We start from the raw sequence: 17,474 nt of genomic DNA, 5'->3' as shown, positions 1-17,474 counted from the left end.
CCAGAAGTTAAAGTATACTAAAAAAAAAAAAAAAAAGAAAAAAAAAGATTGTTTTACATTTTTTGGCTTGAACAATTGAATGGTTTTACCTTCAACTGTGATGGAGAAGACTGTAGGTAGAGCAGATTTTTGAAGGGAATATCAGTAGTTCAGTTTTAGACATATTAAGATTGAGAGATTCACATGATGTTGAATAGGCAATTGAATGGATGGATCTGGGGTTCAGAAAGAGGCTGGGCTGAGTTGTTAGCCCTTAGATAAAGTCACGAGCCAGGTGTGGTGGAGCATGCCTATAATTCCAGCTACTTGGGAGGCTGAGGCAGGAGGATTGTTTGAGCTTAGGGGTTCGAGATCACCCTGAGCAACATAGCAGGATGCCTGTCTCAATATATATATTTTAGGCCAGGCGTGGTGGCTCATGCCTGTAATCCTAGCACTTTGGGAGGCAAAGATGGGCAGATCGCTTGAGTCCAGGAGTTCGAGACCAGCCTGGGCAACATGGCAAAACCACGTTTGCAAAAAATACAAAAAATTAGCCAGGGCTGGTGGTGTAGGCTGCCTGTAGTCCCAGCTACCCAGTAGGCTGAGGTGGGGGGATCACATGAGCCTGGGGATGTCGAGGCTGCTGTGAGCTGTGATCGCAACACTGCAGTCTAGCCTGGGTGACAGAGCAAGACCCCATGTCAAGAAAAAAAAAATAATATATATATATAGAAAGAAATAAATAAAGGAATGAGATTAGATGAAATTACTAGAAGAGTAATGATCAGTACTAAATCCTATCATCTAGAGATAGGCAAGGTTAATACGACGGCAGTTTCTTCTTCAGATTTATCTTTCTTGTATGTAATTAAATAATACAATGTATGCCTTTGTTACAGTCACAATAATGCTTCATAATACACCAACTAACATTCAATGGCTTATAACACAGGTTTATTTTTCTTGCGCGTGGGTCTATGATTTGGCTTGAGTACCTTTTCTTAGATTGTGGGTTAATTTGGGTTGGTTCAAGATTTGGGTTGGTTTCATTCTGCTTCACTTGTTTTTACATTCCTCTTAAATCAGCAGTTTCCCAGGACATATTTTTCTTGTGGCAATAGCAGAAATGAAAGTGTGTGAGCAGAACCATGTAATGCCTCTTAAGGGCTTGGCTTAGAACTGACACATTGTCACTTTTGCCTCCATTCCCTTGGCCAAAACAAATCAAATGGTCAAGCTGAAGATTAATGGTGATGGGAAATGCACTCTCCCGACTCCAGTGTACTACAAGGTCACATGGCAAAGGAGAAGTGAAGAATTGAAATGATAATCAAACCTAACATAATACATAACACAGAATTTCATGTATTGTTTACATAAATGGGATGACAACATATATACCATTTTGTACACCTTTTCAGTACACAGACATGCCCCTGGGATAATGTGAGTTTGTTTCAGACCATTGCAATAAAGTGACTATTGCAATAAAGCAAGTCACATGAGGTTTTTGGTTTCTAAGTGCATTATAAAAATTATGTTTATACCATAATGTAGTCCAGTGTGCAATAGTATTATGTCTAAAAGACAATGTACATACCTTAATTAAAAATACTTTATTGCTAAAAATGCTAATGATCATCTGAGCCATCAGTGAGTTGGCATCTTTTTTGGTGGAGGGTCTTGCCTCAATGTTGATGTTTGCTGATTGATCAGGTGGTGGTTGTTGAAGGCTGGAGTGGCTGTGGCAATTTTTAAAAATAAGACAACAATAAAGTTTGCTGCATCAAAGGACTGTTCCTTTCATGAAAGATTTCTCTGTAGCATGTGATGCTGTTTGATAGCATTTTACCCACAGTAGAACTCCTTTCAAAATTGGAGTCAATCCTCTCAAACCTTGCTGCTTCTTTATCAAGTTTACAAAATATTCTAAATCCTTAGTTGTCATTTCAACAATGTTCATAGCATCTTCATCAGGAGTAGATTCCATCTCAAGAAATCACTTTCTTTTCTCATTCATAAGAATCTTTGTTGGTTAGTTTGATCATGAGATTGCAGCAACTTGGTCACATCTTCAGGGTCCACTTTTAATGCTTGTCATCTTGCTATTCCACCACATCTCCAGTCACTTCCTCCACTGAAGTCTTGAACCTGTCACGGTCATCCATGAGGGTAGGAATCAGCTTCTTCCAAACTCCTGTTAATTTTTTTTTCTAGAGACAGGATCTCACTATGTTGCCCAGGCTGGAGTGTAGTGGCTATTCATAGGCATAATTATAGCCCACAACAGTCTTGTGGGCAATCCTCCTACCTCAGCCTCCTGAGTAGCTAGGATTACAGGCATAAACCATTGTAATGGCTTATTAATGTTGATTTGTGACCTCCCTCCACAAATCACAAATGTTCTTAATGGCATCTAGAATGGTGAATGCTTTACAGATTGTTTTCAATTTACTTTGCCTAGATCCATCAGAGGAATCACTATCTATGGGAGTTATAGCCTTACAAAATGTATTTCTTAAATAAGACTTCAAAGCCAAAATTACTCCTTGATCTGAAGAATGGATATTTTGTTAGCAGGTGTGAAAACAACATTAATCTCCTTGTACATCCCTGCCAGAGCTCTTAGGTGACCAGGTGCTTTGTCAGTGAGCAGTACTATTTTGAAAAGAATCTTTTTTCTCAGTAGATTTCAAAATTGGGCTTAAAACATTCAGTAAACCACGCTATAAACTGATGCGCTGTCATCAGGCTTTGTTGTTCCATGTGTAGAGCACAGGCTGAGTAGATTTGACACAATTCTTAAGTGTCCTGGGATTTTCAGAATAGTAAATGAGCATTGGCTTCAACTTAAAGTCACGAGTTGCTTTAGCTCCTAACCAGAGTGTCAGCCTGTCCTTTGAAGCTTTAAAGCCAAGCGCTGACATCTCCTCCCTAGCTATGAAAGTCCTGGATCTCACCTTCTTCCACCCTAAGGCTGTTTCATCTGCATTGAAAATCTGTTTTTTAGCGTAGCCACCTTCATCAATGATCTTAGCCAGATCTTCTGGATAACTTGCCACAGCTTCTACATCAGCATTTGGTGCTTCACCTTGCATTTTTATATTATGAAGATGGCCTCTTTCTTTAAACCTCATGAACCAACCTCTGCTAGCTTCCAGTTTTTCTTCTGCAGCTTCTTCCCCTTGCTCTGGATTAGGTTTTGGCTTAGGGGAATGCTGTGGCTGGTTTGATCTTTTATCCAGACCACTCAAACTTTCTCCAGATCAGCAATCAGGCTCTTTGGCTGTCCTATCATTCGTGTGTTCACTGGAGTGGCACTTTTAATTTCCTTCAAGAACTTTTTTCTTTGCATTCACAATATGGCTAACTGGCACAAGGGATCTCACTGTCAGCCTGTCTTGGCTTTCAACATACCTTCTTCACAAACTTAATCATTTCTAGCTTTTGATTTGAAGTGAGACACACGTGACTCTTCCTTTCACTTGAACACTTAGAGGCTATTGTAGAGTTATTAATTGGCCTAATTTCAGTATTGGTATGTCTTTGGGAATAGGAGGCCCAAGGAGAAGGAGAGAAGTAGGGGAATTGCTAGTTGATGGAGCAGTCAGAACACACCCATTTATCAATTAGGTTTGCCGTCTTATAGGAACGTGGTTCTTGGCATCCCAAAACAACTGCAATAGTAACATCAAAGATCATTGGTCACAGATAACCGTAGCAGATATAAGAGTAATGAAAAAGTTTGAAATTCTGTGAGAATTATGAAAATGTGACATGAAGGGAGCACATGCTATGAGATAAATGGCACCAATAGATTTGCTCGACCCACTGTTGCCACAAACCTTCAGTTTGTAAAAATCGCAATATCTGCAAAGCACAATAAAGCAAAGCCCAATAAAAGGAGATGTGCCTGCATATTTTTTCATGTCAATAATACTTTTAGTACCAGTATGTATTCTATTATACAGATGTACAATAAGTTATTTGGTGAATCTCCTATTTACAAACATTTAGGTGGTTCATGATTTTTCACCACTACAAATAATGCTAAATGAATAATTCTATACATATTTCTTGACACAATTTGTGGAATTGCAACTTTGGGTAAATTCATAAAAGTAGAATATGTAAATTAAGGTGTGAACCTGCTGGAAATTTGGAACCATTTTGAAAAATTGTCATTCAGAGATGTTATATGAGTATATACTCCCATCCATAGTATGCAAAACTGCCCTTTTGCCAACACACTTCTCAATATACAGTATTAGCAAACTTTTTTTTGCCAATCTGAAAAGTGAAAAATATTTGTTCTTTATATGTTTGATGATTAATAAAGTTGAATTTTTTTGCCTGTATATTGGCCAATTGCTGTTTTTTCTTTTGTGTATTGACTGTTAGTCTCTCCTGTATTTCTACTAATGTCAAAATGTTTTTCTAACTGATTTTTTAAAAACTATTTTCATATTAGGGCTATCAACGTATTGTCATTTTGTTAAAATATTTGTGGTAGTTTTTGAAAGACAGAATGTGTTAGTTTCTTACTTGTTATAGTTTGTTACTATAACAAAGTATCACAAGCTTGTGGCTTTAAGTAACATAATTTTATTCTCTTACCATTCTGGAGGCCAGAAGTCCAGTTTCACTGGGCTAAGGTCAAGGTGTTGGCAGGGCTAGTTCTCCCGGAGGCTCTGGGAGAGTGTTTCCCTGTCTTTTCTAGCTTTTAAAGGTTGCCGTGGCGTTTTTGTCCTGTACCCCTTCCTTGCAACACTTCATGCGTCTGTCTCCACATCTCCTTCTGAGTCCTTTGACCTTCTTGCCTCCCTCTTATAAAAACTCTTGTGATTATGTATAGGGCCCACCTGGACAATTCAGGCTACTCTCCCCACCTGAAGATTCTTAACTTAAAGGACATAGAATATCCTTTTTCTGTATAAGGTAATATTCACATACATGAATATCTTTGAGAGGCAATTATTCAGCCTGCCACACAGAATATTTAATTTTTAGGTTGTTCAGTCAATCATATAATCAAATATAATAAGATTTTTTGTTTGTTTGAGACGGAGTTTCACTGTTTTTGCCCAGGCTGGAGTGCAATGGTGAGATCTTGGCTTACCACAACCTCCGCCTTCCAGGTTCAACAATTCTCCTACCTCAGCCTCCTGAGTAGCTGGGATTACAGGCATGCACCACCACACCTGGCTAATTTTGTGTTTTTAGTAGAGACAGGGTTTCTCCATGTTGGTCAGGCTGGTCTCGAACTCCTGACCTCAGGTGATCTGCCCACCTCGGCCTCCCAAAGAATATTTTTTAAATAGTCTTCTGCTTTTGTGTCTTGCTTATAAAAACCTCTTTCACTCCAATTTTTATAGTCAGCTAAATTTTATTTTAGGATTGCTATGATTTTATGGTTTTAATGTTTTTAATAGTTTCATTTTTTTGCATCTAAGTCTGTGATTCATCTAGAATTTATTTTGACATAAGAATGAGTTAGGGATTCATTTATATTTTTCAAATTTCTAGCCTGTGTCCAACACATCATTGAATAGTCTATATTTTTCTTACTGATTGTAAATGCCATCTTTGTCACAGGATAATTCACTTTTTGAGTTAATTTCTGCAATCTTTATGCTTTATGTTCCATTTTTCTCTCTTCCTGTATCATTATTGCAATATTTTAAAGTTATATATCACATCTAGTAAGTCAAGTTACTTCTCATTATTTTTCTTTTTAGCATTTTTGACTACATTTATATTCTTAAAAGTTATGAATATATATACACACATATTATGTAGTATATAGATGGCATAAATGGTATTAATAAGATTAACACCCATGTTCCCACCACCCAACTTAAAAAATAAAACATTACCAGTGCCTTTGAAGCTCCTGGCTCCCTCACAACACCTCCTATAAGAGGACACCCTGTTATGAAAGTTGAATTCAGCATTCCCTTACTTTTCTTTGTAGTTCTAACACATGTGAACCCACTTAAAATCATCCTTCTTTTTAAAATCTGGCTCCTGCCAAGTCTCTTGACTATGCAAAGGAACCATTAAGCGCTTGTTGTGATTCAGTGTAGATTTTTGCCTAAGGTCATCTCTGTTTCTGATAATTGTAAACAGGAGAGGCAATATTTAAAGTTTGGTATCCAGGCCATTTTTAGGGGTTTAAATTCTGGGTGGCCAAAACCCAATAAATGTCCACAACATTTAAGAAAGGGGTTGGTAGCCATTGAAAGTTAACCAACATTTTTTCCAATGCTGGCCAATGCTGTTAAAATGGGTTTCTTTCCTTGTATCAACATTGATATGGTTGTTTTGATGAAGTGATCTTGACCTAGGAATGTTTTTATGCCACTAAAAGCAAGTAGTTAAGATTGTAGCTTAAAAAAGGACAGAGTAATTCCACTTCTGTGAATTCATCCTTCGGATATACTTGCATAGGTACAGAAAGAATTTGTACATGCTTATTCATTGTAGCATCACTTGAAATAATAAAAGATTGGAAGCACACAAAAGTTTATAATAGAGACTGGTTAATCATAGTATATTTGCACAACAAAATATTATGCAACAATGAAAAAGAATGCACAGAACTGTATACATAATATGCTACTTTTTATTTAAAAAGTAGTGGGGGGATAATACATATTCTAGACATACTTATAAAGAAACTCTACGAATTCATAGGAAAATAAGAATAGTAGTTACTTGAATAGTGAAAAGCAGTTGGATAGAAGACGGTAGTGAGAAGACTTTTCGCTGTAGATATTTTTGTTTTAAAAATATGTTTGAATCAGAAGAATGCATTGCCTATTTGATGCCTAACAGTGCTCCAGCCCACATATCTTCTGTGAACCTCACCCTGTCCTGGAGGGATATTTGTTTTGCGTGCTATTTTGGTAATTAAAACATGATGTAGTTGTTATGAACATCTCATTCAAAATGTCACCTCTTTTGCCTGGACCAGTTCAACAGAGATGTGAACAATGAAACTAAATTTCTCCCCACATTAAGAAAGCTCTGGGTGTTTGGTGCAAGATTTTATCCATGCACATTTTCACTCAACCGACGAGTAGACATTTACTCAGACATTCTAATGTGTTGGCCCCTTTGCTGGGTGTGTTTGGCTTTGTATTTAGACAGATTGTGCTACTCATTAGTGAGCATTGATGGGAGAGTTCTTAGCTTGGTGGCAGGGCACCAGCTAGGAAGTTGCTGCAGATGTGGATCTGGACTGGGAGCTGACAGTGAGGAGGAGGTAGGGCGAAGGGCTCTCTTGAAGCCCCTTTCAATGAGACATTTAAGACTGTCTGTCCAGCCACCACTGGTAGGCTCAGAGAGGAAATTTTTATCTAATCTGTGTGAATCCTGTTTCCTGCTGTCTGAAATGGACTTCACCTTCAAAGATGTCAGAAGCAGATTAAGAATCACACCAAGGCAAAGTAACAGCAACGACTTCTATTTTTTCAAAGAGCAAAATGCTGGTTGTTAATTCTAGTTGCATACTGAATTATTAGCTAAATTTGTTTTGTTGTGTTGTACCCTTTCAGCTCAGAGGTATATTACGATGATAAAAGTACAAAGCCCCACTTTGCTGTTGAATAGTTTGAGCTGATAAATACTGGCATTAGGGGGAATGGAGGGAGTTGCTGAGGACCCAGGCAGGATTTCTGTTGTTGTTTTTGTAGGTCCTCTCAGGGTATCTACAGCTGTAAAAAGAGTCTTGGGAATTGCAGAAACAAAACAATGATGTAATCCCAGCCGCTTGGGTTATTTGTTATGCCAGAAAGAATTTTCTCTGAGATTAAAGGATGAAATTGTCTTATATGTAAGAAGATTAGGTCACAGTTTACTCTAATTTTGGGAAACATTACGTCTCAAAACTGATGCCTGATGTGTCACCATTAGCAAAATCACTCTTTGGCGGTGATACTACTTCTAATTAAAATACACATGGACATTGATGGAGAGAGCAGGTCTTTGTTAGTGGCTGGTGGCAGGGGACTAGGTGGGAGGGTGAGTGGAGTGGGCAGGGGATTCTGAACAATGGGGTTGGGGGCCGAGCACTGGGTGAGGAACAGAATATACAGGGAATCTTCAAAGGTAAGGGGGTGGGGACAGCTGCTAAAAGAGGTAAGAGAGGAACTAAGGCAAATTTCATTTGCTTTCCGATATTGAATTTGGCATAGGAAAGTCTGCATCAAAGAAAGGGTGAGGCAGAAGCTTAATATGTGCTTTTCCCATTGCTCCTATATTGCAAATTCTTCATAGGAATGTACTTCAGAGACCTTGTTTACTTGCCTGACGTATATTGTTATTAGAGATCTTTGGATATTGAAGTAATTGAAAACTGCAATGTGAGGACACACTTAATATTCTTGAGGCACAATGCAATCTTAGAGATGCTCACTTATTTGAAAAGACACCTGGGGGATTCTGGCACTTCTTGGTTCAGCTCAGCTGCTCCGTGACTAAGGATTATGACTGCAGGTATCACTGAAAACTGGAAACTTAGCCAATTAATTTTTATGGCTTGATATTAACAGTGTTATTATATGTGTATAAACACCATGTGCTCACGTTGGGAGAAAGAGTGATCTTTTCCCTTTAACAAAGGATTCTTTCATGGCAGTGGTGACAAAGTGGCAAGGAGTCAGTAGGTGTTGATGAGAGAGGCAACACTGGCTTTTATCTTTGAAATCATTATTTTCACTTTGCATCAAGTTTAGAAAACCATGCATAACTTTTTGGCTAGTACAACAATAGCCTTTAAATATGTAGGTCTGCCATGCAAAATTATATGCTACGCAGAAAACAAATCCATCCATTCAGTGTGAGCCTATCATGAGCCAGGTGCTGTGCTGGGTGTTTGAGATGCGGTGATGGACAAGAACAGATCCAGTCCCAGCCCTAGTAGAGTTTATAGTCAGTCAGGGAGATGGATGTTAATTGAATAAACAAAAACAAACATATAGTTTCAAATTATGGTAAGTGCTATGAAAAATAGGTACACAACTGTATGAAAGCATATAATAAGGAAAGGGATGTTTACATTGAGATCTGAAGAATGAATGAGTTAACCAGGTGAAAAGGTACTTGGGGGTAGGAGGTGGGAGGGAGGGCACAAAGAACATTCCAGACATAGAGGAGTTTGAGAAACTGAAAGACTAGTGTTTCCAGAGAGTAATTCTTTGTATATAACTTTGGCCATGTCATTGAACTTGATTGTGTTTTCGGTTTCTTATGTGAAAAATGAAGGTTTTGATACTGGCTCCCTATCATGATAAATAGCAACTGTCCCATAATTGATGAAAAATTGAGTCACCCTGTTGAATTCTAAAATGAAAGGTGCTTTAATGGCGTGAGCCCTGCCAAAAGCTACATCCAAAGAAAAAACACTGCTGGCTTGGCACTGAGCTCAGCTCTATGCATGCAAATAGATAATAAGAGTCCTTTAATTATGTTTTGCTTTGTGATGAAATCGCAATTTAATTTTTCTGTAAATCAGAACTTGATTCCTGTAAAGTGGAATTGTGAGCTTCATTCACTGGTCTTCTATCTGCCTGGCCTGGATGAGTCAGCAGGCCCAAATGGGTTAAGTCCATTATATTCCAGCACACAGATAAAGATGTTGCTCTTTAAAAGGTCATTACTCAGAAAACCAAAATAATTTGCCCCTATTACCTTGTTTAAAAAGAACTAGCTTTATTTTAGACTGAGATTTATCTGCATAGACGTTTCTAGCCTTATGTATTGTGTATGCTGAGCTAATTTGATTTTGCCAAGAGTCATTTGTGAATTTCTCTGTGAGCTGCTGATTATTACACACAGCTTAGGGCCTGGTTCATTTTAAACCAGGTGAGTATGCAGCAAAAATGAGCCCCTGTGCAAGGGTTCATTTTAGTGTAGAAGCAGGTCCACACTTCACCAAGAAACGGCCTCCACAGTGAAAAAGAGGCTGAATTCAGTCCTCAGAGCCTCCTTGCCTTACTGTTTGTGACAGAGGCGCAGCTCTGTGGCCAAAGGTGCTGCCGATCTCCTCCCCGCTGCTGCCACGCGAATGATCAGGCAGTGTGGCAGCTCCCTCCCTCAGCCGGACACTGCCATTCCCCACCTGGCCTTTATGACCCTTGTGAAAAGAAGCCCTGAGCTGGACCGCCCTGCCCACTGGAGAGACTGATCCATCACCTAAGATTGTGTGCTCGCCCCTGAGGAAGAGCTGTGGGCGACAGCTACTTCAGTCTCTGGCATCTCAGCCTCCCAGCCAATTAACTCTGGGAGTTGTTGGCCAAGTAAATCAAAGGGCAGGAAACAGGCTAAAATTAGATGTGGAAGGGAGATAAAACCACAGCTCTTTTGAACTCAAAAGCATCCATTAACCCAATCGCACAAGGTATATATTTTTTGTTTCTGTTTTCTAACGATATTTTGCTTCAAACGACAGTTTGTATCAGGTAATAGTTCAGTTGATTATAAAGATTTGGGGCTTTAAAAATAGTTTTCCTTGACTGCTAGACTGGGAAATGAGAAGCCATGCTCCTGTGGGTTACTGTGGCTCAGGCTGATTTGTGAAGAGGATGGTGGGGGTGGTGAGAAAGTTTCGTCTGCATTGATGGGAATGACATGTGAAAGTCCTGTGTGTAAAGGGAGGAGAAAAGATCTTTTCATGGGGAGTTGGAAGGTAGCAGGAAATTCTAAAGCCCCTTTTAACCACTGACAATCAAACATACTCGGTCTCCTCTCAGTTTAATTATAAGGTTGTCTTGAGGCCTGTTCATAAGATGTTGACAAAGTATTGTTTTTGTATTCTCCTGCTCATAACTGGGGTTTGGTCCCTCTCTCTCAGGTAGCTCATTCCAGGGAGGGGGCCCTTGGTTTTCTCCTCTTATCCCAGCCTGTAGGGTGCCTCAGGCTCTGCAGCTGCAGCGACTCTGCACACGCCAGGGAACAGTTCCCTCTGGTGACTTGTTACTCTCACTGTTTACTTTTGTAAATTCTCAAACTTTCTTTTTATGTGTTAGTTCTCAGCTAATTTTTTTTTTTTTTTGAGATGGAGTTTCATTCTTGTTGCCCAGGCTGGAGTGCAACGGCGCGATCTCAGCTCACTGCAACCTCCATCTCCCCGGTTCAAGCAATGCTCCTGTCTCAGCCTCCTGAGTAGCTGGGGTTACAGGCGCCTGCCACAATGCCCGGCTAATTTTTTGTCTTTTTAGTAGAGATGGGGTTTCACCATGTTGTCCAGGCTGGTGTCAAACTCCTGACCTCAGGTGATCCACCTGCCTTGGCCTCCAAAAGTGCTGGGATTACAGGCGTAAGCCACCATGCCCGGCTAGTTCTCAGATATTTGCAGGTGCCTCTCATTTACTCAGAACTCCTTATGAAGTAAGCAATATTGGCCCCATCTTGGAGGAGAAGGGAGAAGGGAGGCCAGGGCATAGAGAAGTTAAATGTATGATTCAATGCGGTGCAGCAGGCAACAGTAGATCCAGGCATGGAACTTGAGGCTATCCCAGTCCAGTCCTCATCCCCACTGTCTACTTGTTTTTTCCTCCAAAAACCACTCTGTAGGTTGTAATTTTGGCACATTTTCCACCTCCAGTTAGATCTTCACTTCTAAAGCTAAGTGAGACCTGAGACCCATGTAGACACCCAAGAAGCTTGTGGAATCTGATGCATTTGGCTTAGACTTCTGACATGTGTGTTCATTCCAATATCACATAATTCACATAATATTCTGCTTTCTTCTTTTTCCCAATTCGATTCAAATATTTCCAAGTCAAATTTCAGTGTAACTCCCACCTCCCCCTATGAAGACACTGCAACCTGCATGGATCTCTTTCCTCTTATGGTCAGGGGCCAATTTAGCATTTCATCATTCTTTTCTGATTTCATGGGGATGATGTAATCTCTTCTATTTTCTTGAGGACAGGGACAGTATCTTCCTCTACTTTTGACTTTCCGGTGATAACTAGAACAGTACTAGGCAAATTAGGTGCTAGATGAGTTAGTTGGCCTTTTTAGTCTTTGGGATAATTTTTACATTGAAAGCAGTTTAGATGTAAAAGGGCCAGTTGAAAAATGTGATCAAAGCTTCAACAGCCATAGGCCTATAGGCTGGATTAACCTGTCTCATTCATCTCAGATGCTCTATTTGCATTTCTGTGACCTTTTGATAATGATATTAAATCACGATGAAGCTTTGGGTCTTATCACAGTTCTCAGTTTCAACTTTTAGACATTGGAACTTTTTTTATTGTCATATTTCTTTATCATTCACCAAATAAGACTATATACATTAGTGCATTCCATAGTAGGGATACCAGAGTTGAACACAAATCCATTATTCTGAGTCCAAAATGCCTTCCACTTCACCACCCAGAAAATCAGATTGACTAGAAAAATTCTACAATCAAAATCTGGCTTGTATGGGAAGAGTATGGGTATGTGGTGGGGAGATAAGAGAAGTTGGTTAATGGGTACAAACATACAGATAGATAGATAGATAGAAGGAATAAATTCTAATGTTTGATAGCAGAGTAGGGTGACCATAGTTAATGATAATATATTATATATTTCAAAATAGCTAGAAGAGAGGACTCAATATGTTCCCAACACAGACAAATAATTAATAGTTGTGGTGATGGATACCCTAAATACTGTGACTTGATCATTGCAATTCCATGCATGTAACAAAGTATCACATGTATCCCATAAGCATGCACAAGTATTATGTATCAATTAAAAAAATCTGGCTTGTAAATATACACTTTTTTAAACTTTTATTTTAAGTTCAGGGGTACAAGTACAGGTTTGTTACATAGGTAAACTTGTGTCTTGGGGGTCTGTTTTACCAATTATTTCATCATCCAGTTATTAAGCCTAGTACCCATTACTTATTTTTCCTGATCCTCTCATTTGAACTTTGAAAGCCAGAATTCAGGAAAAACTTGGTCCATATTTATTTTAAATGCAGATTCTCAGGTCCCACCCCTGCCATCAGAAAAAGAATCTCAGGCTGGGCTTGAGATTACCTCTCTAGGTAATCTTAATGTGCGTTAAAGTCAAATAAACACTATTTTATGGCATTTTTGTTACTGAATAAGATGTGATGTGATTTCAAGCACATCCCTAGAGAGTATTAAATGGAGGATTCAGGGAAATTAAGTATCTGGGTGACTCAAATGTTTTATATTAAAATGTGTAATGCATCTTATTTGCTAGCCATGGCTCATTTATATGGTCTCATGATCCTCACTTCCTAGTACTTTTTAGGTACAGCACACTGAATATGTGCTTGAATCTTTAAACCAATATCATCAGCTCCAGAGTAAGTGTTGGGAGTCACACTGGGAGACTTTGGAAGTGCTAAAATGGGATTTCAGTTTGACTGAGAAGCTCCTTGGATTTTCCAAGGTGAATTTTTTTCTGCTTCCAGTTTAGATTAACTTTCTCTCAATTTTTATAATAGAAAGATCACAAAGAACTGACTCTTTCCTACAGCTGTTAAAGATAGCGAATTAGGATAGGTGTGAACTGGTAGCTCATTAGCCCCTTTGAGTTTCCCAGCTGCAAAGGTCAGGGCAGACTAGCTACTATCACAGGGTCAGAGTGTGAATGGCAGCTGGTCAGGAAAGATAAATATGACAAGATGTGGAGCAAAGCAAGGTTATTATTACAAGAGGTGTCACCCAGATAATCATGCAACTTAACCAGTGAAAAATCACTCAAATCATGACCCAGCCCAAAAGGAAAATAACCCCTATGCTTCCAGAATTTATTGCAGCATTGTGATTGTTTGCCCGTTAACATGTCACTTGCGGAACGAAATAGTTGGGAATGCTGACTATAAAATGAAATTGTTTTTTAATTCTTCTCAAAGTATTCTAAGCATTATGGAATGACCAGTTTATTAGGTCTCTGGGGAAATAAATATGACTTACATCCTCTTTGAAATGTAGACCCCACCATTCTCTTTTTCTTCTCTCTCTCTCTCATGCGTGCGCTTATTCTGTTTTTATCTCTTTTTCTATGTCTCCCCAAGCTCATGAATAATGTTCTTAGGAATCATTGAAGAACCATGCTAATGAGGACTTGAATTTCCAGTACTTTACACAATGTAGCTTATTCTTGTTGACAGTACATCTCTACTGTGGCTCTATTTGGAAAGAATGCCTTATTCCAGGAAGAAGGTCTTCATGAACCTCTGGAACTTCATCTTCCATTTTATCATTTCACCACTTCATGAGATGGAATACTGCAGTTGTTCAGATCGAAATATCATATGGCCAGCATCGTCCACCATGCAATCTCATTCAACTTTCATTAAAGTATCACAATAGCACAGAAAATGAAGACAGAGAAAATAGGGAAATTCTGCCTTAAAAAGAATAAAAATGGATGACACATGCCAGATTTTTGGAGGAATCTCTGCTCATCATGTGAGAGATAAATGGAGTAGATTTGAGGAATGCCTTATGGCACACCCAGGTTTTAGGTCACACAAGAGTGACACATGAAAAATGTAGAGTCTAGACCTTCTCTGTTCTTTACTCCCTTAGGCAGAAACCCAAGGTTTGTGTCCATCAGAATATAGTGTAGCTGCCTTATCTTGCAGGTGTTGACCCATTAAGTGGCCAAGTACTCTTTTCCCATCACTTCCGCAGCCCATTACCTCATTTTTCTGCATGTATAAGAGGGAGCAATCCCAGACAACAGTGGGAGGAATTAGGAGTGTGTAGTTGATTAGAGATTGTTTATATTTTGGGCCACGCATGATGGCTCACACCTGTAATCCCAGCACTTTGGGAGGCCAAGGTGGACGGATCCCTTGAGTCCAGGAATTTGAGAACACCCTGGGCAAGGTTAAGGTCTCCCAGCATGGGAGACCCCATCTCTACTAAAAATACAAAAAATTAGCTGGGTGTGGTGGCACATGCCCGTAGTCCCAGCTACTTGGGGGCTGAGGTGGGAGGATCACCTGAGCCGGGGCTGTAGTGTGCCGAGATCACATCATTGCGCTCCAGTCTGGGTGGTGGGAGTGAGACTTGGGAGAGAGAGAGAGAGAGACTGTCTGTATTTTTGTAGGAGTAATGTCTTACCTTGGTTTGGGTTTTCCCAGCAGCAGACATTGAGACAGTAAAGCCAATCACTTTTTTGTGGGGTGGGTGATGGAGGAAGGATCACAAAAGGTGTGGTAGGGAAGAAATGACCCAGGGGGAGAGGGCAGCAAATAATGGTTCTTACAAAACAAGTTACTGCTAAGGTAATCAGAGTTTAATCTCTCTGAGGAACACTGACTGGTCGTCTAAAACATGGGCCTTGGAGTTATCCCACCTAGGAAGTGAGGGAACTGGGATATTTATACTCCAGTTTCCATCAGTTATTAATCAAAGGCTGCTCCTGGGGCCATGGTGTAATTTCCCTGGCACATCTGGCCTGCTGTGCACAGGAGCAGAGTGGCTCTGTAGGTCAGAGGAAACCCCCAGGCAAATGAATCTAGGCGCTGACAGGTAGAAGGTTAGTGTGCTCTGCAGTGTTAAGGGTGAGGGGCTCTGGGCAGGGCACTGACAGTGTCAACTGCAGTCAAGACCTTGTTCCACTCAGATCCACCTGTGTCCTGTGTTAGGCTTACTCTATCCTATCACTGCTTCTTCAAGGTCACAAATAAACATTAAAAAAAAAAAAAAGACAACAGGAGCATTAGTGGGCCAGGATCTCACTGTCTACTGCTGCAGTCTTTCCCATGATGTTCATTGATCAGCTCTCTTCTATTCTACCCTTTGTAGACCCTCCAGCCCCTTGGCCAGCATTTCTACTGGTTTAGATTGCTTACCTTGTGGAATAACGCAGACCTTTGTCTCTGAGAGGTCTAAGTCCCAGATTAGGAGGGATTTTTTTTTTTTCGATGCAATCCTATGTCCTGGCAGGTCTGATATTATCCATGCCATAGAAGGCAGTGCTGGTTGCACAGTCACTTGATGTCCCAAGCTCAGGTACTCAGTCACTTCGTGGCCACAGCAGCACTCAGAAGCTGCTTTCTGAATGAAGAGTTGTCTTTTGTGGGTGGCATGGACTTGCTCTAGACCTCTGGGGCTCTCATTGTGGTTCTCCCATTGAGGCTTGTCAAAGATTCTAGTGAGTCTAGCAGCAGGGAATCTTCTGGGTCACAGAGCTAAACACTAGAGTTGCTTGTGCCACAACCTGGACCAGTTCCAGTGCCCTCACTTGCTCCATGCCTACTCTATTAGTTTGCTTGGGGTGCCATAACAAAATATCACACACTGTGTGGCTTAAACAGCAAAAACCTGTCCAGTTCTGGAGGCTGGACGGTCTGAGGTCTAGGTGTCAGCAGGTCTGGTCTCTTCGGAGGCCTCTCCCTGGCTTGCAGATGGCCCGCCTTCTTGCTGTGCCTTCTCAGGGACTTTCCTCTGTGCGTCAGCTTCTTGGCACTTCCTTGTGTGTCCAGGTTTCCTCTTTTTATAAGAACACTAGTCAGACTGGATTAGAACTCATTTTAATGAACTTATTTTAACTAATTCATCTCTTAAAGGCCCTATCTCCAAATATACTCACATTCTGAGGTACTGGAGGTTAGGGTTTTGACGGATACATTTTGCAGGGACGCATTTGACCCATAATACCCACTCAAAACCAGAAGTGTTCTGACTCACTACTAAATGAGTTGAAGCAGTATTCACAAGTGTGGTGGATGTGGTCTCCAAAATCTGAAGAGGTCCACTGGGCATTGTACCACTTTCTTAGTGGTAGGAGGTACAAAGTGCACACATTTGTTCGCCCCTTGGAGGAGTGACCTGGCATGTCTCAAACCACGGGGCCCCTGAAAGCTTTATTGACCGCAGCAAAGCCTTGATTGTGTGTAAGCTTCCTCTTCCACTCTCTGATCCAGATATATCTGACCAGAATGCTTACCATTCCTGTCCCCCAGGCACAATTAAATGATGTTGCCAGCACAGTGAAACCTTGAGATTTCCTATAGAATATCCTGATGATCCCAATCCCGTTAAGCTTTATTGCAATCTAGCCATGAGGGCATGACAGTGAATGTATGTATCTGTCTGTTCTAAGTGACAGCAAACTGCTTTTGATGCTCCTTTCTAGAAGGGATTGAAGAGAATGCATTTTCCAATTTAGTAGTGTTACACCAAGTACCAGAGACCATGTTGATCTGCTGTAGTAAAAATACTGCATCTGGAACAGCAGTTGTGGTTGGGGTTAATACTTGGTCATGATAGTCCACCATAAAATGCATGACCCAACTGGCTTTTTCTAGAAGACAGACTGGTGCACTAAATGGGGATACGAAGGGACCGCCATCCTAGCCTCCTTTATGTCTTTGAGGGTAGCCCCAATCTCTGCCATTCTTCCTGTGATGAAGCATTGCTTCTCATTTTCTTGTCAGGGCAGAGGGGGGCAATTTCAAGGTTTTCACCAGGCTTTTCCTATAATACCTCAGTCAAGAGACA

General features: G+C 40.4%; 1 pseudogene; it reads right to left on the bottom strand.

The window, feature by feature from the left end:
- Positions 1-1,613: 1,613 nt before the first annotated feature.
- On the bottom strand, positions 1,614-16,736 carry LOC134810149 (tigger transposable element-derived protein 1-like; annotated as a pseudogene).
- Between the last annotated feature and the right edge of the window lie 738 nt (positions 16,737-17,474).

The sequence above is a fragment of the Pan troglodytes genome, chromosome 4 (assembly GCF_028858775.2).
Source record: "Pan troglodytes isolate AG18354 chromosome 4, NHGRI_mPanTro3-v2.0_pri, whole genome shotgun sequence".
NCBI lineage: Eukaryota > Metazoa > Chordata > Mammalia > Primates > Hominidae > Pan > Pan troglodytes.
The sequence above is the reverse complement of the archived record's forward strand: the minus strand, read 5'-3'. Positions and strand labels throughout refer to the sequence as shown.